At 36.2% G+C, this 26,112-nt stretch overlaps 1 protein-coding gene across 1 annotated transcript in view; it reads right to left on the bottom strand.

The window, feature by feature from the left end:
* SOX2 (SRY-box transcription factor 2) overlaps nucleotides 1-26,112 on the bottom strand; it is a 627,102-nt gene that overhangs the window by 424,299 nt on the left and 176,691 nt on the right. The gene's annotated exons all lie outside the window — the stretch shown is intronic.

Here is a 26,112-nt window from a genome sequence, read left to right as displayed (position 1 = left end):
TATTGAAGAGACTCTCCCTCTTGTATAATCTTGGCTATAATTTAGCATTAAAATTTATATCATTTAAATTTCCTAAGAAAATAGAACTTAAATGTTCTCATTATCCTCCAAAAATGATAACTATACTAGGGGATGGATGTGTTAATTAATTAGATGATGGGAAATCCTTTCATTATGTATATGCGTATCAAATCACCACAATGAACACTTTAAATATCTTACAAATTTATGTGTCAATTATACCTCAATAAGGATGAAAGTTAAAAATCAACAACTCTTAGAGAGTTTTGCTATAAAGGGGAGCAGAGAAATAAGGCAGTGTGTAGAGAAACACATGAAGTCAAAGAAGAAGTTTTACTTTTAAGATGGGATTATTACATGAAGCCCTTGAGTAGACATGAGCAGGTTGGCTTCTGTGTACAAGCAGAGGACCTGACCTTGGGTAGAACAAGGACGCCTTATCCCTGTCCGTAAATGGGAAGGCAGAGCACAGGAACACAAATCCAACTAGGATGGTAGATGTGGTAGTAGAAAGGTAAGTTGTTTCTCTTTTATAAATTGTGTTAAAAGTGAGAAGAGAAGAGGGGCTATAGGAAATCTGAGGAAAGAGAAGGTGGACCAGGGACTGACAATGTATTGCCAGGCACTATGGTGTCTACTTGATGTCTCTGACCTTGTTTTTACATAGAAACCAATCAATACATAAACATGTTTCCCTCCACTACATGCAGGGTTCGTATTTATTGTAAACATTTATTTTTATTAATTTATATATTATATATCTTCCCAACTACAGTATAAGCTTCAAAATATTACATCCAGTGCTCTGCTCCTAAGACCTTTACCCACACTGCCTGACATGTAATTGGTATTCCATAAATATTTGCTGACTGAATAATTCAATATCTACACATACCTAAAATATGCTTAAAACTGAACTCATTAATATCTTTAACTCTTCCATGTACACACTTGTTCCTCTACTTTTTATTCTATAATAGTTTATCCAACCAATTTCTCAATCCATAAATTTGGAAATCATCCTATATCCTCCCTCATTTCATTTCCCATGACCCATTAATCATCAAATTCAAACAATTCTACCATTGAAGTATTTCTTGTAACTATTCACTGCTCTCCACTCCTGTAGCCAGTTTCCTTGTCAGGTCACCATCACCTCACCTGGATTACTGGAAAAGCACTGTAATAGCTCCCCTAGCTTTCTTTCACTTCATTCCCCGCAAGTCCATTCTCACATCTTTCAAAAAGTATAAATCTTATTATGTCCTCCACAACATTAAACCCACCACTGATTCTTCAGTAGAGCCCTCAGGACAAAATTCTCTTTTTTAATGATTTATGACACGTCTCTTAATCTGGCCTAGAACTTTAGTTGCTAAATTAAATTAATTTCAGTTCTCTAATTAGTGGTTCTCTATCAGCTCTTGGGTCTTTGCACGTGCTTTTTCCTCCACCTGGAATAGTCTCTTCACCATCAGCTCCTACTCATCCTTTCTTTCTCAACTTAGAAGTTACTTCCTCTAAGAAGTTTTCCCTATATCATGGCACTGGTTAGGTACTCCCCCTAAATGCTTCCAAAGCCCCCTGTGTATGCTGGGGTTCTATAACCTTCCTTTAGAGCATTGTTTCAGCTCAAACCCAGATAGTAACAAATATTTACAGGGTAGATAGAATCTTACGGTTCTTGTAGTGAATTTATACCTCTATTCTTCCCCCTTAGTCCCTTAGATAACAAAAAAGGGGGGGTTAAGGGGTGCCTATTTGCTAAAGAAAAAGAAACCTATTTCTACCAGGTGCCCTCCAGAGATGATAAGACAGGCAGATCTGAGCAGCTCTGTGATCGTGGGCCAATGAGATAATGATGAGGACAATCCTTTTTACTGCCTTTTCCCCCCAAATATAAGTTAGAATTTTACAAATAAATTTCTCAGAAAATCTGTGGTCTGGAAACTACTTGATATTACTTTGTTCTCCTTAGGAGTGAATCTCAATGTATTTGTGTTTCTAATTTGTCTCAGGCTCTTTCAATAAGCATCCATTTAAAATACTTGAGTAAATATTTGGGGAAAGTGAGAAGTATAATTTTCATCTCTTCATGATTACTTTACAAGCATTACAGTAAGTCACAGGAAGTAAAAAAATATTCTAAAAAGTCAAAGTAGCATGTCTTATAGCAAAAGATCTGGTTAATTTTAAGTGAACAAGCACAAACTAACCACTGCAATTTCTGCAGCAAACCAAATCACACACCTAGATTTAGAAGCAAAACTTTCCAGTTTTCTCATATGTGCCATTCTTTGGTTACAAGTGTTCAAGATGGAGGCAGAATGGTCCTGTGATGACTTCTCTTCAAATTCAAAAGGCACAGGCATAGAGGAGATGAATGAAAGCAAAGAGGGCCCCACAGATAAATTTAAAGCCCAAACTAAAATCACTTGGTATTTAATCCCAACTCATCTCATCCCCTATTTATTTAAATGTTACTATGATTCTAATAATTTTTAAATAGCTTATAATTTCATTTCTTACAGTATAATCATATAAACTATATATGAAAACACATCATACAAAAGTAAGCACAACATGAAGGTCTGTCATCTTCATGGAACAAGCAGACATAGTCATTATGTCTTAATATATACTCATCAGTAGAGAGAAAACAAAATAGCTGCTCATGGAAATTAACCTGTTAAAGTCTTATAAAAATATCACTCTGAGAGACTGTATATGTGGTTGACCCTTTCATCTCTATACACTGTTAAATGCTGCATTGCCTTTGGCAGTGTTTACTCCCAACGTACTTGTTTATATTCTCCATTAAATCATTCATTGCAAATATCTGAACTCAAGAAGGGCTCTTGAGGAATCATGTACACCAAGTTTTAGAAAACTATACTTCAAATCAGGATGACCATGAACTTACCAAGTTTTAAATATTTCCACAAAAGCACATTCCATAAAAGAGAACTGAGACAGGGTTGCCAAATTTAGCATATGAAAATGCAAGACACCGTTTAAGCTTGGATTTAAGATAAACAACAAATACTTTTTTAGAATAAATATGTCCTGTGCAATATTTGGAACATATTTGTGCTTAAAAAGTGTTCACTGTTTATCTGAAATTCAAATTTAAGTGTCCTGTATTTTATCTGGCAATCCTAGAACTGAAACCTAGCCAAGGATAACTTCTGTCAGATGACTCCATTTCTCTGCTATAGATTGTCACATGTAAGATCATTCATCCAAGAGAAAGGGTGATCATAAGTTGACAACTGCAGGTTAATTAAGAACTAATTGTTGGTCAAGTTGTCAAAAATCAATATAACAGTCAATTCAATCAATACAGATTTTTAAAGGATTTTAAACAAATATGATTCTATAATTTTTTCTCTACTAATCTAGAAACAAATGGTGCTCATTTCATTTTCCTTGTGAGATTATCTCCAATGGACAACATAAACTTTTGTTAAGTTAGTAATATAAAACTTGAACTTCATGAAAGTCAATATGAAAGGTAAGGCAGTGTATTTTTAATAATAAACATTTTACTTGTGTGTTTTAAATGTAATTAAAACTGAATTTATCATCCTGCCTCCCAAATCCATTCTTCTCCAATATTTCTCTTCTCCCCAAATAATATCATGGCCCTGCCTGATGATCAAGTCATAAATATGAGTTATTATCAATTCCTTTTCACACAACCCAAATTTTTAGTTATTGAGTGTTTACTATATTTATCAATGTTACCATATTATGTATTTGCTATACCACTGTAATAAATTTTACCCTGAATTCTCTTGTCTCTCTTGTCTGTTGCAACAACCCACGTCAGAACTATCATGACTCACTCTACAGATAAGAAACTGAAGCATAAAGAGGATAAATGGCTTGTTCAAGTTTAAACAGCTGAGCAGTCAGAGAGCTAGAACTAAAATCTAGATCTATCTTAATCACTGTTAACTCCACACATCCAGCCGGTCACCAAGTTCTATCAATTCTACTTCCTGAATATCTTTCAAATTCTTTCTCTACACCCTATCCTCCCACCGAGTTCAGGTCCTCATTGGTCCTCTTAACTGGTCTACAATTTTGGGTTCTTTATTAGTTTCAGAGGGCTGCCATGAAAAACTACCACAAATTTGGTGGTTTAAACAACAGAAATTTGTTGTCTCCCAGATCTGGAGGGGAAAAGTCCAAAAGTAATATGTCAGCAGGACTGCTTCCTCCTGAAGGCTATGAAGGAACAATCATTCCAGGCCTCTCTCCTTGACTTGTAGATGGCCATCTTCTCCCTGTGTCTCTTCATATCATCTTCCCTCTGTGCATGTCTATTTCTGGGTCCAAATTCCCCTTTTTTATAAGAACACCAGTCATATTGGATTAGGGAACCACTTGACTTCAGTATGACCTCATCATAACTTAACTAATAACATCTGCAATGACCCTATTTCCAAACAAGGTCACCCTCTGATGCATTGGGGTTAGAAACTCAACTTTTTTGAAGGAGGACACAGTTCCACCCATAACAGATCTCTTCTATTCTGCTCTCCATTCCCATCAAAGTGCGTTTGCTAAAATTCTAATCTAATCCTGTCATTTCCTTGTTTCCATATTTTCAAGGACAAGACACAGCCTCCAGAATAAGAGGCTAAACTGGGGATGTGGAGATAAGAGAGTTATTTGTGATCCATTGTGTGTTTGCTATTCCAGCTTTAGTTCTAGCCTCTTTCCACTCTCCTTGTTTAGCCCTTGAACTTTAAAGTTCTAAACAGACAATAAACTTGACCTGTTCTCTTTTATCTCTAGACTCTTGCTGGAGCTCACTCTACCATAAACACCCTGTGCTTCTCCCTCATCTCATGCTTAGTCTCCATCCACACAAGAGAAGACCTGCTCCTTTTCCTTTCCAGGAGTTTTTACAAAACACATTTCTGATGCCTTCCTCTTGTGCCATCCACATTTCTCGTGAAGGATGAATGTTCCAAGCTGATTGTTCTGAGCCATATTATGTTAAAAACGAAAAAAATTAAAGGTGTAAAACAATGATTATCATAGGCCCTCAGGTCTATAAGGCCAGCTTTGGGGTAAACGTCAAAGTTATAAATGTGATGTTCATTAGACACACCAGTGGTTTGGGTCACTGTGTTAAAGCTTAGTGCTCGTGTATCAAGTGCACTCTTGCCCATCTCTTCTCTTCCTCCATTCAGGTACAGCAGGCCCGCTCGTGCTTCCCACCCCTCTATATTAAACACAGCAGAACAGGGGAACCCTTTATCACTCCCTTTTCTAGGTTCTCTGCTACTGGTGAAGTGAATTAGGACTTTGGTGGGGCCAGCTTCTATGACAGAATTTACCAGAAGCACTGTGTTTGGGAAGTTCTAGGTCACCTGCATCTAATAATAAAACAAATGTTCACTTTTCTTGTGGTCACAGACCATTATATACATTATTGTTAATCTACCCAGCAATTCTGCAAAGGTGGTCCATACTATCTCCATTTTATTCTGAGACCTTAAGTAGTTTGCACAGCACAGAACTCAAATTCAGGCCTGTTCAATTCCTCAGCCCCTCTCTTAGCCTTTCCTTCTGACTGAAATGCTCTTCCTGACAGTCTTCAACAGACTCTTCCTCAACATTCCAGATGCTCAACTATCATTTCCTTTGCAAAACTTCTTCTGGCCAGCAATACCATTATTTCCATTATCTCCATTATTTCTCCTCCTCTCCCCAACCAAGGCATAAATCATTGCTTTTGCCTCTGTTTCCACAGCACTCTGTATGGGATCTCTTTTGTAATGATAAATACATTCATTGTAATTTTCCATTTACATATCAGACTCCTCTCCCAGACTGGTAGCTCCTTCAGGTGAGTTCAGGGCCCATTTCTTACTCATGAATGTATCCTCCAAATCTTGCTCAAGGCCTGGAACATTGAATATACTCAAGAACAAATACTGTTTGACCATGGAACTAAAATGGACATGATGCGACTGCCTAAGACACAGCCCTAATGAGAGACACTGCCACTGGGAATGTGGAAACAATCAAAGGCCCTTCTTCCCCAGCAAAAAAGATCATAAGACCTTCTGTGGAAATAGGCAGTGACGTTAAGACTGGAAAGACCGTCACTGTGCTTAAAAGTATACAAGGGAGGCCACTATTGAAAAGTAAAAATGACTTTTTTCAAATAAAAAAAATTTAATTCAATCCTCAAGGTATTATAAAGTTTTCTAAAACTAACATTTCCAAAAGGTTCAACAGGGATGACATTTTCCTCTTCTGTACCTAGAGTAGAGAAAAGTTCCCTGCTTTGGGCCTGTTGTTCTTACATATTTCCCCATTGACACAAAATGCTTTATTTATAAAACTATTTAATTAGCAAGACCTTTATTTTTGAGAGGAGTCTTACTCTTTTTTTTTTTTAAGTAGAATATCACTCTTAAGGAGCTTTGAAATAGTGCTTTAAAAAAAAAAGGGAGTTGATTTGCATGGCATAGAGCATGTTGTAAAACAGGCAGCGCATCATTACCACCACCCACTCAAAACCATTTTAACTATAATCTCTGTATTTGGGTAGTTCAGCTAATTAACAACCTGGTATTACTGCAAAGATGAGACTGTCATGTTATTTGAAGTGGTTTTTAACAGTCGTTAAGCACTAACTACTCAATTTATTAACAGTTTGTTCCACCTTAAGTGAAGGAAATTACATAATTATTGTGAGTCTGAAAACAAGAAGAAATATATATGTACATTTTTTCATTACTTATAAAGAATTCCAAAATTAAAATGGTGTTTTTAAGTACAAGTAAAATTCTAGAAAATGCATATTAATAGTATGATATCATGTTATGGGTATGTAACCTTCTTCCTCACACACCTTTGTTTAACTTTTAGCTTGATGTGATCTAACAAAAATAGTGCAGGAAAGATAAAACATGCTTTGGAAGGAGAATAAGCAGTGGTTTAAAATGTGGACCTTGAAATCAGATTGGCTGGGTTCGAATCCTGGCTCTACCACTTACCAGTGCAAAGAACTCAGGTCTTAATCTAACCATGTTTCTCTTTACTCACCTGTAAAATATGGATCTTAATAATAATAGGGCTCCTCTACGGAGCTATTGTGAGAATTAATGATTTAATACATGCAAAGCACCAGAACACTCAGCAAATACTAGCTATCATTAATTTGGTCTAGCTCTCCTTGTAATTACCTATTTTCCCCAGTGTCATACTTTACAGGATGATTTCCCTACCTTTCCAAGCATTAGAAGCTCTTTTCCAACTCTAAAAATTTCTCAGACCATCACACCATGGCAATTGTATACTTTTCATCCATTACTTGAGAATGTGAAAAATCACAAAAATCTATTCTGAATTTAGTCATAATTTTACACAAATTATTGAATAGTTTTCCCTACCAAAAGGCACTCAGAGGTGGCCTTGTGTGACCTTTAAGCATGAAAGGGTTAAATGGTCTGAGTTGGGGAGAAAGGTCATCATGACAGGGATTCTCAACTTGACGTTTACTATCTACTCCATCTCAAGAGGTTATTTCAACTGGTCATATTTTGATTGATTTTATAGGGGACAGGTTGATATTATCATATTCCCAAATATGCATTCCTGAAGGCCTCAGGATATAATTTGTTCATTTATTAATTTATTTAATAAAATGTTACTAAAAGCTGACTACATATTGGGCACTATATTTAGAGCCAAGGGGATGCCTCTCCAGTGTCAGAGGTCTACTTTTTTTTCACAGGCAAGGTGAGGAAATGAGTACCCAGGACTCAGGAAAGAAAAGAGAACAGGAAAATGAGTAAGGGTAGAAGAAAAAGGAAAACTTAGTTTTTCTGATTCTCAATTCAGTGATCACTCTAAAACTTGAGACTGTTTCATGGTTTGAACTCATCTCCCAGCAATGGGGAAGGATATTTGCCTTTGAATGCCAATTCCTAGTATAATATCTGGGATGTAGCTGGTGTTTAATTAATGTTGGGTGAATGATGTATGTATATACAGATGGATGGATGGATGAATGGATGGATAGACAGATGGATGGATGGATAGATTCACTTCAAAGCACAGGATTCTTGAAGTCATTAACAAGGAGTTCTCAGTTCCAATCTTTCCCAATTTTTTCTTCAGATAAAATAATTTATGCTTTAAAGCCAGTTCTCCTGGGAAATGTAGAAAGATACTTTAAATATTTTTTAGAAGATAAAAAAGGAAGATACATAGTTGAATGAAGGGAATGAATGATAAATGAACTATCACCTCAGGCATTTTCCTCAGGAGTCACGCTTACCTAGATTGACATTAAAATCTTGTAGCAAACGTACCCCCAAAAATCTGTGACTGCTTTTCTTCCTTACCAGCATCTCCTCTACTCATTTTAAAACTATGTAAATTTGCTCTCGATTTCACCTCAGTTAGCCACCCACACCCACACCCACACCAAATCACAACGAGTTAACCTCACAGATACTCTCATCTAATTTTTGTTTTAAATAATCCTGAAAATCACATGTCCCTGTGTTCCTGGAAATGATACTGTGTGTGTGTTTGGGTGTGTGTGTGTACACCTATATATGTGTGTGTATAAATTACCAGAAATAGTTTTCTGGTAGAGAGCACTCCAAGTACCTGGAGATCTGGGACAACCTGTTCTTTTTTCCATGAACACTTTGCTACTCTCTTTAGGACTTAAGTTTGTCTTTGTTTAGGATGCAGGGACACCAAACTGAGAAGTGACATCCACCAAGCGAATGGGGGAGGAGGAGCAGGCTTGTAGTTAGAGTGCCCCAGGAGAGATTCTAAAGGCCATTGGAACTGGGAATTATGAGTGAAGAGTCCTATCAGTCACATTCAGAAAGCCAATGAGGAAAACTTCTAAGCAGGCGAGTGATGGGATTTGATTTACTTCTTTACAAGATCATTTTGTATGCTGTATGCAGTGGTGGTCAGAGAGCACAAAAAGCATAAGAAAGAGACTATAATATGTAACTTGGGACAAAATTGAAAGAAATTTAAGTATTTTTTCCCATTAAATTTCAACCATTATTAATCCATTATAATTTAATTTCATTTTTCCATGTTACTTTGAAGTAAAAGCCTTAAATGTCTCACATCTTGGATTCCAGCATCAAATAACCACAGACCCAGGCATGTCCACATCGTTCGTTTTTGTCCAAGTGTTTCAAGGCCTTGGAGAATCCTGACATCTAACGCCTTTAAAATTCTCCTAATAGTTATCAGAGAGAAAACATCATTTTGTTACCTTACTCTTTTACTGAGTTTGACTCATTGTATCATCATCCTGTTTCAAAGCCTAACTACTTGCTCCAGACAATGTTTATGTCCCTCAAAGCTCCATTTGTTAAACTCTTAACCCTCAATGTGATGGCATTAGGAAGTAGGGCCTTTGGTGGGTGATGAGGCCCTAAGGGTAGAGCCCTCATGAATGGGATCAGTGCCTTTTAAAGAGACATCAGAGAGCTCTCTGCCACCTTCTGCCAAGTGAGGACACAGTGAGAAGATGACTGTCTATGAACCAGGAAGCTGGGCCTCACCAGACCCCAAATCTGCTAGCACCCTGATCTTGTCCTTCCCAGCCTCCGGACCTGCGATAAATACATTTCTATTGTTTAGATTTCTATTGTTTCCACCCAGTCTATGGTATTCTGTATAGCAGCCTGATCAGACTCAGACACTACTCTTGGAGAGCTTTGTTGCTTCCTGTTTCTTGTCGCCCGGCAGACCGGCTGTAGCAATACCGTCTGCCCCATCCCCAACCCTGCAAGATCCCTAGAGTGGGAATCCCACACTCTGCCCAGCACACCACCTCCCCTCAGTCCACACAGTCCCCTGTCTGCTCCAGCCCTCAGCATTTCTCTTCAATGGTGCTGCGAGGGCCTCCTGACATGTCTAATACACTCTGGAAGAGACAGCTGGATGACTGTATTCAAATACTGAGAGAAACACCTTGTTGGACTGAAAAGAAATCACTTTCAGCAGTGAATTCTCCATTGCCAAGTGTGTCATGTCTCAACATTATGAATTACAAGAGGCCTTAAATGTTTTTAAAAATGTAAATCTACAACAAATTTTTAATGTAAAGAAAAATCATATCTTAAAAGAATATAAAATCATGTGGATTAAGTAAAATAATATATTTAAAGGGAAAGAACACAATGTTAACTGCTGTTATTTCTGTTAGCTGGGATCATGATTTCTCTATATATACTTTCTCTATTTTACAACTTTTTTACAATGAGAATATATTACCTTAGACACCATAAATAGTTATCTTTCAAAAAGTAAATCTGATATTTTATATAAACTTTTAAATTAACTTTTTATGATTCTTAGTACATTGTATATTCTTGTATATTCTATTTTTGACCGCAAATTCGGTGTGTGCACATGCATACTTGAACATAACTTTATTTCTATCATAAGCCTTAAATGATGAACTAATAGGAAAGTGAGGAAATAAAATTCATATACCCAGTGATTCCTTAAAACATATTCTTACTTCCTTAAGGCAGATTCTTAGTTTCCTTTGTAATTAGGGATAAGTTTGTCAGATACATGTATATTCATGTATGACTGAAGCATTATGCTGTACACTAGAAACGGACACAACAAAAACAAACAAAATTGGCCTTCTACTGTATGCCTACATAAATGCCTCATGTATGTTGCCTCATTTAAATTTTTATTTTAATATTCATAGTAACTATGTAAGAAGACATTTTCCTGTAGTAGCTAAGAGCCATTAAAAATCAAAAGCTTCATTGAAATTCTCAGTCTACTACCTACTAGCTACGTGGTCTTAGGCAAAGGACTTAACCTCTCAGCCTCAGTGCTTTCCTCTGTAAAGTGAAGATAAAATAATAGTGCCTTTCCCACTGGGTTGCTGAAAGTTAAAGGAGATGTGCCTATAAAGCACCGAGTAAAGTGCCTAGTACATAGTAATCACTGGGTACATTTTTGCTCTTATGTGCTATTATCACCATCTTAGAGATGAGTAAACTGAGGTTTAGGAAAGCTAGTCATGATTTCAGTCCAGGGTTCTCTGACTTCAAATCCACTTGTAAATTCTCAATCACATTATAGTTAGAGAAGTTACAGTCCAAATGCCTCGAAGGTCTCAAATGGAAATGTTCTAACATGATGCAAACTGAACTGTGAGGCAGGTCTTAGCTCTTTGAGGTTCTTTTACTATTTTCACTACACTTTCTTAAAATGTAATATGCTATGAGATTACAATGCTCAGAGTCTGTAGTTATTGAGTTTTCTCTTTTTCCAGAAGAGCTTTTGCTTTCGTTAAGAATCGTGCCTTAAATGTATAGATATACGGTTCTGCTTAATAAGCGACATCAGGGAAACAGCAATAGGGATCACAGGACCACCACTCTAAACAACAGCCAGTCACCCCACAGGACTGCAGCCGAACACCTCGGGCAGGATAAGGCTGGTCTCAATCTAAACGCCTACAACATACAGGGAAAATTATGTTCTTTTTTGTGTGACTTCTCAATGATAGTTTTGTTATTCTCCTAAATAACACACCACTTTTGCTGTGTGAGTGTAGTGGTTAAGAAAAAAGGCTTTTGGACTTGAAAAGACCCCAGTTCAGGCCCCTTCTCCATCATTTCTGGCTACAGGATGCTGTGCACGCTAAGCTCTTTGAGTCTGTTTCTGTGTCAATGTAATCAGTACCCACCTCCCAGGAGAGAGGAACAAGGAGAAAACTAAGAGAACGTGTGTGACGTACTTAGCACAGTTCAGGTAGAGAGGCAGGCCTCAGTCAACTCTAGCTGTACTATTAAAAAGAAAACATGTTTTCAGATTCCAAAAAACCTCCTATTTTAGGCAGCATTTTCTAGAGGAAAGAAATGAGTCAGGAGATGTGGATCCTATTTTGGGCTCAAGAATTGTAGTCACAGGAACCAGCAATTTCCCTGAGAGTTTGTGAGCTGATTATAATATGAAGAAAGTAATGTTTTTGCTTACCTGCCTGGATGCATGTAATACAACTTTGTACTACTAATAATGAAAAGTGAAAAATATAATTTTTTCTGCCTTGTGGACCTTTCTCATTGGGTGCGGGGTGAGGAGAGTATTCCAAACCACTTTCTGCTGTGCATTCCTCTTTAAACTCTATGTGCACATGTCAAATTGTCAACAGCCAAATCTAGTCTACAGATGCAGCGCAAACCCTGCTTTAGAAGCTATGAAAACTATGCAGAGATGCTCAAAGCTACTGGGAAACAGAAAAACTTGGAAATCAGCAAAATTAACTCCTGAAAAAACTCTTCCTGCCTGTACCTTATCACTCTGCTGCCCTTTCCCTGTGCTGTGCATACTAAAAGGAAGGGGGGGGGGGGCAGAAATAATGGAATGCCTGGATTCCCTTTTGATACTATGCTCAGAAACGGTTTCTCTGGGATCTAATGAGATGTTCTTTGGAGGTTGAATAATATGAATTCAATTCTAACCAACTATGGAAGCACAATTTCAAGGAACCAATAACATTACTATTATTTTTCCCTTTGTCATACTTATCCCAGAAGAATGATAAGTGTTTTTGCTGAATACTTTTTAAAGCTTTTCCGTCCTGATGGAATTTTAGTTTTTGTAACAAAGTTTATACAGCAACCATAAAAGTCTAAAACTATTAATTAAATTGTTAGGGAAGATCCCAAAAGGCTTCAGAATTAAAATATTATATTTTAATTTGACTTTTCAAGATTTCAGAATTCTCTCCTATAAAACAATAAATAAAGGTTCAGCGCCCCAAAATGGGTGCTGTTTGTCATGTCATCATGTCATCGTGCACACGCACTGCTTCTGTTCATTCAACTGAGTAGTATTTCTAACTTGTGAATGCATCAACAGGAACCAAAAATAATGCTAGGAGACTGATGTCAACAACAACAACAACAACAGAACACTAATAATTGAGAAGTCGGAACATAACCTGCTCTTTTCTCCAGGAATCACTGACAGCAAGTTCCATGAACTATGTGTTTGTCATTTTATATTTGCCTACAGTGACACCTGCTGGAAATCCCTTGAAGTTTTAAAATGAAAATAAATTTTAAAATAAAATAAAAATCAAGCTTTGAAAACATCAGCCATATGCTGTTATTATTATTTTTTACTAAAAACACATTGTCTACCCTTCAATTTAATTTCTGATGCTGCTTTTGAATTTCCTTTTTTTGTGTGTGCAACCTGAGAAACTAAGATTCAATTCCACTCGATGAAATAATTATTTTACTGGTATGATAAAGTTGGAATTAACTCTTATATGATGCAAACTCTTTTAAAATGGAAACATTTATAAACAGTTTAGTTGCATTATTTTGCTTCCTTCTGAAATACTGCTTTAAACATGTACATATCAACTGCAGTGTGATAAGTGAATTTTTAAATCTTGCTTAAGATTGAATATCAAGAGATTTAATACTGTGAAATATTTAAAGCTAGCACTTTCCTCAGCAGCATGAATGCACAAAACCATGTTGTGTTTGGAGTGTTCTGGTTGCTTTTTAGCATAAATTACATGTCTGCCACACTGTGCACTAAGCGACCAATATGGATCTCATGCAAGTCACTTTGGATTTCAAGAGACTTTATATACTAAGGGTTCCCATCTCCCAGTGACACAGAGAAGGATTTGCACACCTAAGTCCCATTGCCAGTAATAGAATTCACTCACAAAAATTCTGGCACATTAAGAAGGTGCAAGCATTTACATGGGAAAGGATCTTTCATAAAGTCAACCTCACACCAGGATTTGGTATCTGGCACTTTTCACCAACAGTGGGACACATCTGCCATGCAATATGTCTATTCTTGAGTTCAGTCCTTTCCCAGTCATTTCAGTCTGGTTTATGTGCTATTGGTGGCAATTTCTCCCATTAAAAAGTTTTTTCATTAGTTTTTATACTCTATATTAGCATTTTTTCTATAAAATTAGCATAGTGCTTTTGTTAATTATGCTATACAATGTCTGCCATTTTTTAGGGAATTGGTACTCAGATTCAAACTCTCTGTAATTCTAACTCTAAAGTCTTATAAAGACCTACTTGACAAATTTAAAAAAATTTTCCAAAATATTAAAGCTGTTTTTAGAGTTCCTTTTTAATGCAACCATGTAGGGGTTCTTGTAAAATAAACTTTTATAAAAACTAGCTCCAGTTCACTTTTAATTATACCTCCATTTCTATAAGAACTCCCTTTAGCATTAGACAGAGAAGATTTGGTTCAAAACAAAGGTTCTGATAGCTTCATGCCAACCACAAAGCTGGTTCTCCATTCTACTATAGTTGTTCCTATGGGAAGGAAATGGTATCTTTGCTTAAAAGTCAAAATTCATGAGGAAATAAATTTTCTCTGATGTCTTACTTTAAAACCTCTATATCAATCCATTCTTTCATTCCTTCAGCACTAAAGACCTTGTCTTTATAAACTAGCAAAGATGTCAAGGATCTGTGGAGATGATATAGCCCACTTAAAACTCTATATATGACAAAACTTTGGCCCATAGAGGTAGACTAAGGTCAGGTATACGAGAAGCATTTGCTGAATTAGCTAGATATTCTCAGTCCTGTATTACGACTTCTCTAGCAAAGCAAAGTCAATAACCTTTTTATCACTGTCCCTTACAGCCTGAAGTGGTTACGGTACCTTTGAAAAAGAGAGAGACTTTTTAAAAAGACAGTATTTTTCTATGTGCCCACATAAATTTTATCTACATACCTTCTAAATAGTTAAGAGTATCTCCAAGTTTTTTTTTCTCAATTCCTATCGTTGAGTTTTCTAGGCAGTACAGTGGATTCCTCTAATTTTTAAACTCTACCCTCAATTAATCCACATTACAGGAGAGGAGAGACTGAAGTAAGGTATAGAAAATAGAACCCCTTCAGTCCCAAGAATCACAAGAGAGATTCAGAGAGACTTGGATTTCTTACCACATAGAGGAGAGAGTTCAGAAAAATGGGTTTAAAGTAATCCCAATTAAACTGGACCTCTTGTGGGCACAAGAGTTTACTTGGCATATAGATTTATATTCATATTTGTTTTAATTCTATATTTATATTTGCTTGTGTATATTGCAGGTTGGATACCAAATTTGATATCCAACCTATTAGCAAATTTTAAAATATTCAAATCATTAGAAAAATCATCAGAAAACTATATTAATGAAATTAATCATTCCATGTTTATTCATGCTTTAAAGAGTTAGTCCTCAAATGGCATTTATATAGATTTGAGACTAGGGATGGGGAGAGGGTATGGGTTCCTGGATGTTTTCTCTCAGAGTATTTGACTCGGGTTCTCATTGTTATGACAGTTCAAATCACATAAGCATCTTCAGAGTGACACTTTAAAACTGAGAACTATCATGTCATTTCAATGACCATATTTCTTTCAAGTAACTCTATTTTCAATGTTATAGTCTAACTGGTAAAAAGACCAAAGGCAGACCTAATGTGTAAATGATGAATTTTATCGTGTGAAAAACAACTCACATAATAGTATATAATGTCCAAATCAAGATTTTTCAATAGTTCCTATAGAGAAAAGTAGTAGGAAAATTGAGTCATTCCACTATGGTATGGATATCTTTTAAGTTTTTTTGTGTCTTGTAGGTCTTCCTTTTAGGATTTTTGGTAGGGCTAAAAATCAAGACAGCTGATCCTCTTTCCCTGGAATTGGGCATATGACCCAACACAGCTGATTAGAAGATTCTGTGACTGGTACAAAGAAGAACATGTGATTCAAATAAGCCAATCAAAGTCCTTTCTGGTGGTGGTTATGGATACCAGAAGGGTCTTGATCTGTAAAGATGACTTTGGCTTGGAGATGCTCAGAGACCAACTTTGCTATCACATGGATGGAAAGAGATAAATACTGAGAACGAAGCTCTCATGGAAGAAATCAGGAGCAGAGGTAGAGACATGGTTTAAATGAAAGAACTGAAACCCTTGGGTCTAGCCATTTCTTAAACATTGGTTTCATCTTTCCAGCTATATATGTATAATCCAACATATTCTCCAAAGTTATTTTTTGTTGTTATCTTGCTTAAACTAGTTTTAATTGGGTTTCTGTCCCTATAACCAAAAGAATCTTGACCAATATATCTGGCACACAATAGCATATCCACATGTAACATAAAAAAAGCTGAGTGTTGCAAAAGTTGATACCATATTCACACTCTTAAGTGGCCATTTCATTTTAGAAAAATAATATCACTCATTATGTTCATTTTAATACAAGTTGTATTGGGTTTGTAGTTTATTTGTCTTTAATATGTACACTTGCTTTTGTTTTATAGTTTTATAAAAACTATAAGCATAAAGAATCTTATATATATAGTTTTATGTTTTCTCATATTTAGGTAATATAATAACAAAAATCATTTAAGTTAACACTGGGAGTCTACAATAAGTTTCTCCCTTTAAAAGGGGCTGTCCTGAAATCAAGCTTGAGAACATACTCTATTAGTGAGTCTCAGAGAAATAAACACTCTTATATGTTGCTGGCAGGAACGCAAAATGATATAATTACATACAGAGGGTAATTTCCTTGTGTCTTTAGCCTTTGAGATCTATTCCAGAGCTACTTTTTGGAACCTACCCTAAAGACAAACAAGCAAAATATAAAATTTCTGTGCACAAGGTGCTTATTATGGCACTATTTGTAATAGCAGAAGATTGGAAAGAATCTAAATGTCCATGAATAGGGGTCTGGCTGAATATAATATGGCATTACCACACAGAGGAGAACTATGCAACTGTAAAAAGGAAAAAGCAAGATTTTACTAATAAGGAATGATCTCCAAGATATATTAAATTTTTTTTTTCAGAGAAGCACAGTATAGAGTAATATTTGTGGTATGTTCTCCTTTTTTATAAGAAAGGTGAAGGAAAATATTAATGTAAATATACAGTTTTGCTTATATTTTTAAGAAGAAATAATAGAAGGATAAACTAAAAACTAGTAAAAACTGGTTTCTATAGGGGAAAAGGGAGAAATGTGGAGAGGGCAGGGATGAAAACATTTGTTTAATGTATCCTTTTATATAGTTTTGAATTTGGGATCATGTAAATGTTTTACATAGTTAAAAAACAGGGAAAAGCACTTCTTAAAAATTAAAATAAATGAAAACAAATGAACTGAACTGTGTATCAAATTGGTAGCATAACCACACAAAGAACAGAAATACTTGAAATAACTTCAAAATAGAATATTGACTGTAAATCTCTCATGGGATCCATTATAAGGATAAAATAATCTCTAAGAAATATTAAGTTGAATTCATTAGTCTTACTGTTAGCATTAAAATCAGTGTTATTGTTACTAGTATAGCTATTACAGGTACATTGTAGTATAAAGCAAATAAGTAATTATTCTAATATTGTTGACAGTCAAGATTTTTAGTGGAAAAGAAAATAACACAAGTATAAAATATAAAAGTTCAGCAAAAAAAAAAAATCCATAGTTTTCCATTTAAACTGTAACATTAACATGCACACATAAGTTTTTTTTCTGAAATTCTTAGATTTTGGTCTCTAAACATCATTCCAAAAAAGGAACCAGGGATACTTGGAAAAATTGCTGATTCCAAGTGGAGCAGGAAATGTGTAAGATAAGCCTCCAGCATCTGTTGTGACAAAAAAGTAGAAATTTATCAAAGACTAATGTGGTCATGTTGGAGGAATACAGGAGTTAATTTAAAGGGCTTTCTTTGGCCTTAAATGGGACAATTTAAGCATTGAAAAGAATAATGACTGTACCTGAGTTAATTTTATACACACACACAGATGAGTTTAAAATGACACTTAAAAAGTTTCATTGGTCACCATTGGAGGTTGCTAGACTACCAAACCATTACTATGAAAACTGATAAGTTGGATGAAGGAATCAAACATGTATTGGGCCCTCCCTGTACACACTGTATTTCAGAGCTAGTAAAGGAAAATTATTTACAGACGAATTCCAGCTAGCGGAAAAGGAATGATAATATTACAAAATCACCATTTTATAACTCTTAAGAGAATAACTGACCTAGGCAATGACTATTAATGCCTGCTAAACCATCAGCAAAATACTGATGGGAACATTTATAATGGAGTGATCTGGCCAACATACCACCACAACCACTGCACAAACTAAAAGTAGGACAATCAAATATAATGTGATTCATGATGTGAGACAATAGGAAGGAAAAAATTTTTTTCTTAAAAAAATTATAATTAATACAATATCTAGAACATAAACATCATAAAGATGTAAGCAGCCAATGCAAAATGTGGGAAATTCTACAGGGCAAATGGCCCCATGTCTCCATCTATAGCATGACATGCAAAATAAGGAGGCAGAGAGGAAAGGTCAGGAGAAAATGTTACAAAATAACTGAGACTTAAAACAAAACAACCAAATGCAATGTGTGGACACTGGATCCTGATTTGAACAAATTAAATATAAGACATTTTTGAAGCAATCACAAAAATGGACAGGGTATTAGTGGATACTAAAAAGTTATGATTAGTTTTATGAAGGGTGATAGTATTATCATTGTAATATTTTTTAAAGCCCTTATTGTTGGAGATATATACTGAAATATTTATAAGCGAAACAACAGAATATCTGATTCTTTGACATACTCATACAAACAATAACAATAGAGTTGAGGAAATAAGTGAAATAAAATTGGCAAAATGTTGGAAATTGTTGAAGCTGTGTAATGAGTATATAGGAGTTAATTATACTATACTTTTTTGTGTTTGAGATTTCTCAGAATCAAAAATTTAGTAAAATAATAATTATTATATAATTAAAATGAGCCTATACATTATTCAACTTTGAGAAACACTTTTGATGCATTAAAGCATGTAAACTAAATCAACATCTATCAATATTAGTGAGGACCCAGAGAAAAGTATTTCCTCCATGCTGTGTATTGTATCACTATCTTCCAGTGTCCCCAAGCAAATGTCAGCTTCCCTGTCTCTGAATCCATTGTTAGGTTCTATAATTGTTACATCTATTATATTTATCCTATCTACCTCATTATCTTAAGAATAAAAGCATGGCTTTTGGAGTCAGAAGCACCTTGTTTCAAGCCCCAGACCCATCCTAAATATTCATATAACCCCAGGAAAAGTAACTAACCTCTGAGCTTTAGTATTCTCATCTGTAAACTGAGCAAAGTATTATCTGTTTCCCTTCTATCCAAAAACCCAATATCTGGATAAGCAGCCTCCTTATTACATTCCTTTTGCCATCTCTTTCTAAACAGCAGCAAAAATTACCCTTATCCAGTGCCACTGTCTGAACTCTTTCCAGAACAAAAACTCCAAATTTCTCCTAATATTTACTCAAAATTCAAAACTAAGGATGGCACTGTTCTCTGCCAATTAGTCCCTCTTTTTCTCTAGCTGTTCTTAATTCTTAACATATTACTGGTTAATACTCTATGCTCCCAGCAAGAAAACTATTCACCTCAACATATTGTCTGTCAGGCTTGAGGACCTTCCAAGAAACTGATGCTTTTTCATGAAACTTCTTTTCTTTGGTCAACAGACTGTCTCCTAAAACTACTGAAATTAGGTCCTTGCTTTATGTAATAATCTCATCTCAGGCCTTCTAGATAGAAATAGCAATCTTAGAGCCTTCTATCTCCACTCCCCATTAGACAGAGGACTTTTTTCTAAGAACCTGGGACTTGGCTTCTTCACAATTCCCCAAAGCATTGGCAACCACATTCTGGCCCCAGCAGTCGCTCCATAAACACTGGCAACTGATTAAGTTCTGGTTTTTTTGCCCTGATTTTCTATTAAAGAACTATAAAAGGTAGTGAAATACAGCAAGACTGAACAACAGAATAAGAGAAAATATTTGGACAAAAGCTCTGGGGTATTGACATGAAATCTCAATCTCTACTATTTCCTTATTTTGCATGTTTAACATCAGAGTAAGAACTTTATTTTTTCCTCATGTTTGTTTAATTACAGTCAGTGCTGCAGGGAATGGCTTAGGTAATTGTGGTTTTCATATTTTAAAAAGTTCGACGTACGTGTACTTGTATTCTAACCTCTATTTAACAAGTAACAAACCCCAGATGAAATGATGAACTGGAAAATATATGACAACTTCCCTAATTACACTCCCTGCCAGCCCATTGAACATGCCTAAACACTAAGGGTCTAAAACCAAATACACCCAGGAATTTGACATGAACATCTCTCTAAAATTAACAGGAATTATTGCTATCAGATAGATCAGTGTTTAAGTAAAATACTCTTTTTTATTTCCCTTTCCAATTCCATAAACACCTTAAGTTAATAGAATAGATAATAAAATGTAGAAATGATTATTTACATGCATAAAAGTCATAAACCAAGTCCTTACAGGTTTCCTCATCTGCCAAGTGAGAAGAACAATTATAAACATCTGGAAATGTTTCTTCCAATGAAGAGCTAATTAAAATACCATGATTGTAAAGTAATTGTAAAATAAAACATGATAAAAAATACCTTAACAATTATTACAACTGTAACAATTATTATAATTCAGCAGTTAGGGAATAGAAGAATTTTCTTTTGGGACTCTTAATTAACTAACAGTATTACTGAGTTATGCAGCCATGTGTTTACTGTTAACTGATCTGCAGACAGTACCAGGAGGTCTTGGAACTGCCACTCGAGCATGGTTAGTCATGATTTATCTCTGCCACTGACAGTCAAAGCAGCATGTGAATCTGGCTCAGGAAGAAAACCAGATGCCTCTACATTTGAGGCCCCAATTCAATATACAATATTAAATAAAAGGACTGGAAAATTATACTACTACTTTACTCAACAGCAATTAAATCCTTAGAAGAATGTATAAATCTAATCTGGATATAGAGAAAATAGTTGGAACTCTTTACTTTTTTGTAAATTCCAAAATAAATTGAGACAATATAACATCATTGTGCAAGTATTTGGAGGAAATGAAGATAATGCAGGTCCCAAATGAAGATGAACTTCATTAATTAAAAGCAAAATTAACTAGTAAGAGAAGTTTCAAAATTATACAGGGAAATAAAGAAGATAAAAATTATGAATAAAAATTAAAATTTCCCAGGGAGTTTATAAAACTTCACTTGCCAAGACATTTAAGAATAAGAGTCTTTATAAAATTATCATATGGGATTATTTTGGATGGAGGTAATCGTTAGACTAAAAAGTCACTTCAGATTATTTATGAGTTAGGATATTTTCTACCTTACATCTATGAACAAAGTAGTACCAATCCTCCCAACTGCTTTATCATTCTACTTGGTAGATTTCTACAACTTTTGTTTTTACTGATGGTTGTCCAGCAGTTAGTTGTGATTTTGTTGTGTTCATGTGAGGATTTGAGCTCAGGGTCTACTGTGCCATCTTAATTTGGTAATCCTGAAGAACCCGATTTCTACAGCTTTGAAACCAGAAAATGATTTTCTGAGCTTTGAGCTTGAGCAACAAAATTTAATCTAGAAACCACTGTCTTCACTTTCTTTCATATTTTTTGAAGATAATGATTACATCATTTTGCTTAAGAAAATCCATCCTACAACCCAAACCTACTATTTATTTTTAACACTCAGTAAAAACATAAGATTAGCCACAGTATGACAACTGCTAAGAAGACAAAGCCAAATGAGAAATTAAGATGTATAGCTCCTGCCATTCAGAAGACCATTGTCCACTGGGGATGCAGACAAGTAAGTAGATGCAATCAGTTCATTAGATAAGCTGGGTTTTTAAGGGTAAGAGAAGATACCAACTTTATTGTCCTCCCTGCATGGCATTTCATCCCTGCTTTGTCAAATCACCCCTCGCCATTGTAAATAGTTAAGAAAGCAACTGTAACTTCTCCAGTCGTATCAACAAATAGTCTCAGCTGTAGAAAAGTCCAGTTCAATCTTATAGAATGTCTACAGTATCTTTTACTACTTCTTAACCTTATCCATCCTTTTCCAAAGGCCTTTAAAGAGCTCACAGGAGGTCAAGGGGAAGAATTATTTGCCTTGGTCCTTAATCCTGGCACTACACACATTGATCCAACTGACCAGTGCTAAGTATTTTAGGTTTTTCCCAAATGGTCATCTCCTATCCTGGTGGTGAGGCAGTTTGGTTTTCATATCACATTCTTTCTACTGTTCCAAAAGGAAAGTGATCTTAAAGATGAAGAGAATGCTGTGTAAGTATCAAGAATGTTAATAAAAAGTTTCGAGGAATAAATAAGAATTTAAAAAAAGATTTTCTTTTTATCTGGTACATGTAAGACAAATGCTAGACAGGCTTTGAAGCAGGTCACACAGGGAGACTGAGAACACCAGGAAAAACTGCAAAATATCATATATCATAGTAAGCATTTTTTAAGAGGTATTTCTTCCCTTTGGTACTACCTCTTTTCAAAGAACCAAAAACCTTCATGATAAAATTCAAACTGCATTCCAAAAACAGTATCCCCGTTTTACAGATAAAGAAGATGAGGCACAGAGGAGTTAGGTGACTGACCCAAGATCACAGAGCCAGTAAATGGCACAGCAAGGACACAAATCTGGGAAGTCTGCTGTTGGAGCCTGTGCTATTAACTTATGCGCAGTACTATCTCTTCTGACTACTAACCAAGCTAGTAAAATGAGAGAATATTTTAGAGTAGCATGTTAATTAGTACTTCCATATTGGTAATTATAATGGTATAATATCCAAAAGAATGACTATAATGGTGGAAACTTGAGATGTATTGAAGCCATTTGGAATTAGAAAAGGGACTGTGGCACCCCCCTGGTTCCATCCCAATATCCCCTACAACAGCCATAATACAATCAGTATCATGGGCAGATTTACATTGTCCAATACTATTTCCCTAAAGGATATTTTCAACAATTGAAGTTATTTGATTACTTGGGTAACTTCCCTCTCAATTTCTAACTAATCAGTCAGTGACATCACTTCAACATTTGCTTAAGATAATCTATGTCCAAAAATATTTTTAGATTATCAAAGATTCAAGATCTTCAGTGATAAATCTCTGTTTGAATAGAGTGCTTCCGACAGTGTATTTCATGGAAAAGAGGCCCCTTAAGTTACTTATTTATTTGACTAAGGAAATAAACTTATTAAATTTGATAAACTGCATGTATTGTTTCTCCTTGTTAAAGGTTTAATATTCACATTGGTATATCTAAAATTCTGGGGAGAACTAAACATAGAACTAAACTATGATAGTTCCCTATTTCCAAGTTTATATAATATTAGTGCATTTTTATCTTCCATAATAAATATCCCTAATACATTTTAATGGAACTAGAGTATCTCTAACACACTTTGAGACCAGATGACTCAGGCCATCGGTTGTCCCTAGAAGCATACTGAGAATTTAGGAGACAGCTAGGAAGGAACCAGGTTGGAATAAGGAGGCTAAAATTCTGCTTTGATTCCTGGGTTCTTCAACAGGTCACGTTACTGCTCTGAGAATTAGGTTCTACATCTACAAACAAGAAAGTAAAGTACACTAATGGTTTTTAGACTCTTTTCTTAGCCAAGAAATGCACTGTGCAAAGAAACCTCACCTGAGAGTTCAGACAAAAGTAAAGCTACTATGTTTGGGTGATGAGGATGAGAACAAGGGCCTGCAGCTCTCCCTGCTCAGTCTTCCATTTCCATCTCCCAGAACAGTATGAAACTAATAAACTATAATTTCTATCATCCCTTGTAATCCTAATTAATTCTATGCTCTAAACATGGCTTCCTGCCTATATAACAAAAAAACATCTGAGGATATTTAAAAGCTGTTAGACCCTGAAATGGGTGAATAATGGTTAGATCAGATTTTATCCCTTTGGAACTTTTTCAGAATAAGCATATCAGCCTGGCATATGAGGTTTTTGTTTTTGTTTTTTAAAAGATGAGCCAAAAATCCATTTGGCCTGTTAAATGTGCATTGACACCATCCAAATATATCTAGGTCATCCCTGCCACCATGAATCACCCCCACCTTCTGTCAAAGCTCCTTAATCACTATGACAAGAGATGACAATCATATGCTAACAGCAAATTCAGAATTGCCTCCCAAGTAGATTCCCACAAAAGCCAAACCAACAGGTTCCTAGACAGGAAAGAAAACCCATTAACTGTCTTTTAGGATTTCTGCCTAAATGTGATCAAGGCCATCTTATGCAGAGGGTGTGTTTCTGGAGACCCTCTAGAGGGAATGCCCCAAACCAGGATGCTGAGGTGACCAGATGGCTGGGGACTGGTTCAGGGAAATGACCCTCAGGGGAAAAGGAATGGTTTGCACTAACTGATGTCAGCCCCATGGGGGTAGAACTCATGCTCACAAATGTTCCTGACCAGAACCCTGTAAGTGTCGCCCACAGTCATTATTGACTTTCTTGGAGGGGATTCTACCAGAGTATGCTGCTTCTTGTTGCAGGTGCTGCTTTTTATAGAAATATAGAACTAACAGTTCTCTGGAAATTCAAGCAAGAGACATTCATTATTTCATATTTATCTAGAAATGCTCAAAGGCAGAATGTGTGACTCTTCTGTCCCCTGCACAGGAAATCTCTTGGTTTTCTTATTGCAGCCTAATAGGTGTTTGACAGACCAATAAACCAAAATGTATTCAGAGCCACAATTTAAATACTTCAATAAGGACAGTACATTATTAGGGCTCAATTCCAACAAAGGGGATTCTGCACAATGACTGACCAGAGGTCAGAGCCCTCTGACCTCTCTGAATGCAACAACCTGTGTGTAATGCTAGGAGCATACCTGGGCCTTCCGCACACCTACTCACCTACTCTCTGTGAGTACCTGGGCCAGGGGAGCAAGGAGAAACAAGAATTCACATGGGTGCGCATCCAAATCTGCCCTTCTCTGGTGTCTACAGAACTGATATGTGGGCAAAAGCCAGATTTGCTTGTGCTCTAATGGTCTGACCACTCAGCCCGGTCCCAGTTCACAAAGCTCCACATTCATCACCACTGGGACTTGTCTTTTGTCTCCATGGCAGTGCAACCCTCTAACATCAGAAGAGGCACCCTGCATCCCTTTGCTGGTAACAGGCAATTGCTTCCATGTTCCAGTCAGCATATAAAGAGAGGCAAAGGTGAGCCTTTCATTCTAAGCCCGTTATCAATCAAGGTTTTCAAGAGAAACAGAATCAATAGGATATGTGTTAATATGTATATAATTTATTGTAAGGACACATAAAATTAACTATCACAAAGCCCCATCCCAGAAGCTTAGTTTCTACCTAACCAGTCTCCATACAAAGGAAATGCTAATGAGCTCCGCTGCTAGGGCCAGTGACCAACAACCGGTTTCTTGGAACTGCACATAGGGATCACACAAAGAAGCTGCTGTTAACTATCACCTATTGTCCAGATCTACCCTTTACGCTAGACCATTCCTTAAAGGATTCCCACAACCCTGAAGTTTCCTAGCAGATCCCACTACACTTCTCCTCAGTTTGGCCACCAGCTTTGTCTAACACATCTCATAGGTCCCCCACTCCACCCAACCTTCCCTATTTCAAAACCCCAAGCAAGTAACTCACCCACAGGAGCAGCATTCAGATCTGAAGTTCTAACACTGAAACTACCCCCCGAATTGAAGAGACTCCAGGTCTGCAAGAAAAGGGAACCCAAGTATGGAAACATGGGTAACTGCCTTATTGCTGACCTCGTGAATACAGACAGCACCATGACCTTGAGAATATCCGAAACGCAGCCTAGCCTCCAGCATCTGCCTTGGGACAAACCCACAGCAGCCTATTTGCCTACAAACCCAACCCATTACTCTCTGTGTTAGGCCTCTGAATTTCCATGTCTATTGCTTGGTAATCCAGCTCATGTTACTTGCTTTACATCTTTAATTTCATAACACATCAGACTCTCCTCTCTAGATTTCCTTTCTCCCCACCCCCTACAACACACCCCAAATTTTTTTGGCAGGGGTAATTAGGTTTACTTTTTTATTTTTAGAGGAGGTACTGGGGATTGAACTCAAGGCCTTGTGTATGCTA

Source organism: Camelus dromedarius, chromosome 2, assembly GCF_036321535.1.
Source record: "Camelus dromedarius isolate mCamDro1 chromosome 2, mCamDro1.pat, whole genome shotgun sequence".
Lineage (NCBI taxonomy): Eukaryota > Metazoa > Chordata > Mammalia > Artiodactyla > Camelidae > Camelus > Camelus dromedarius.
This window is presented reverse-complemented; position numbering and strand designations above follow the sequence as displayed.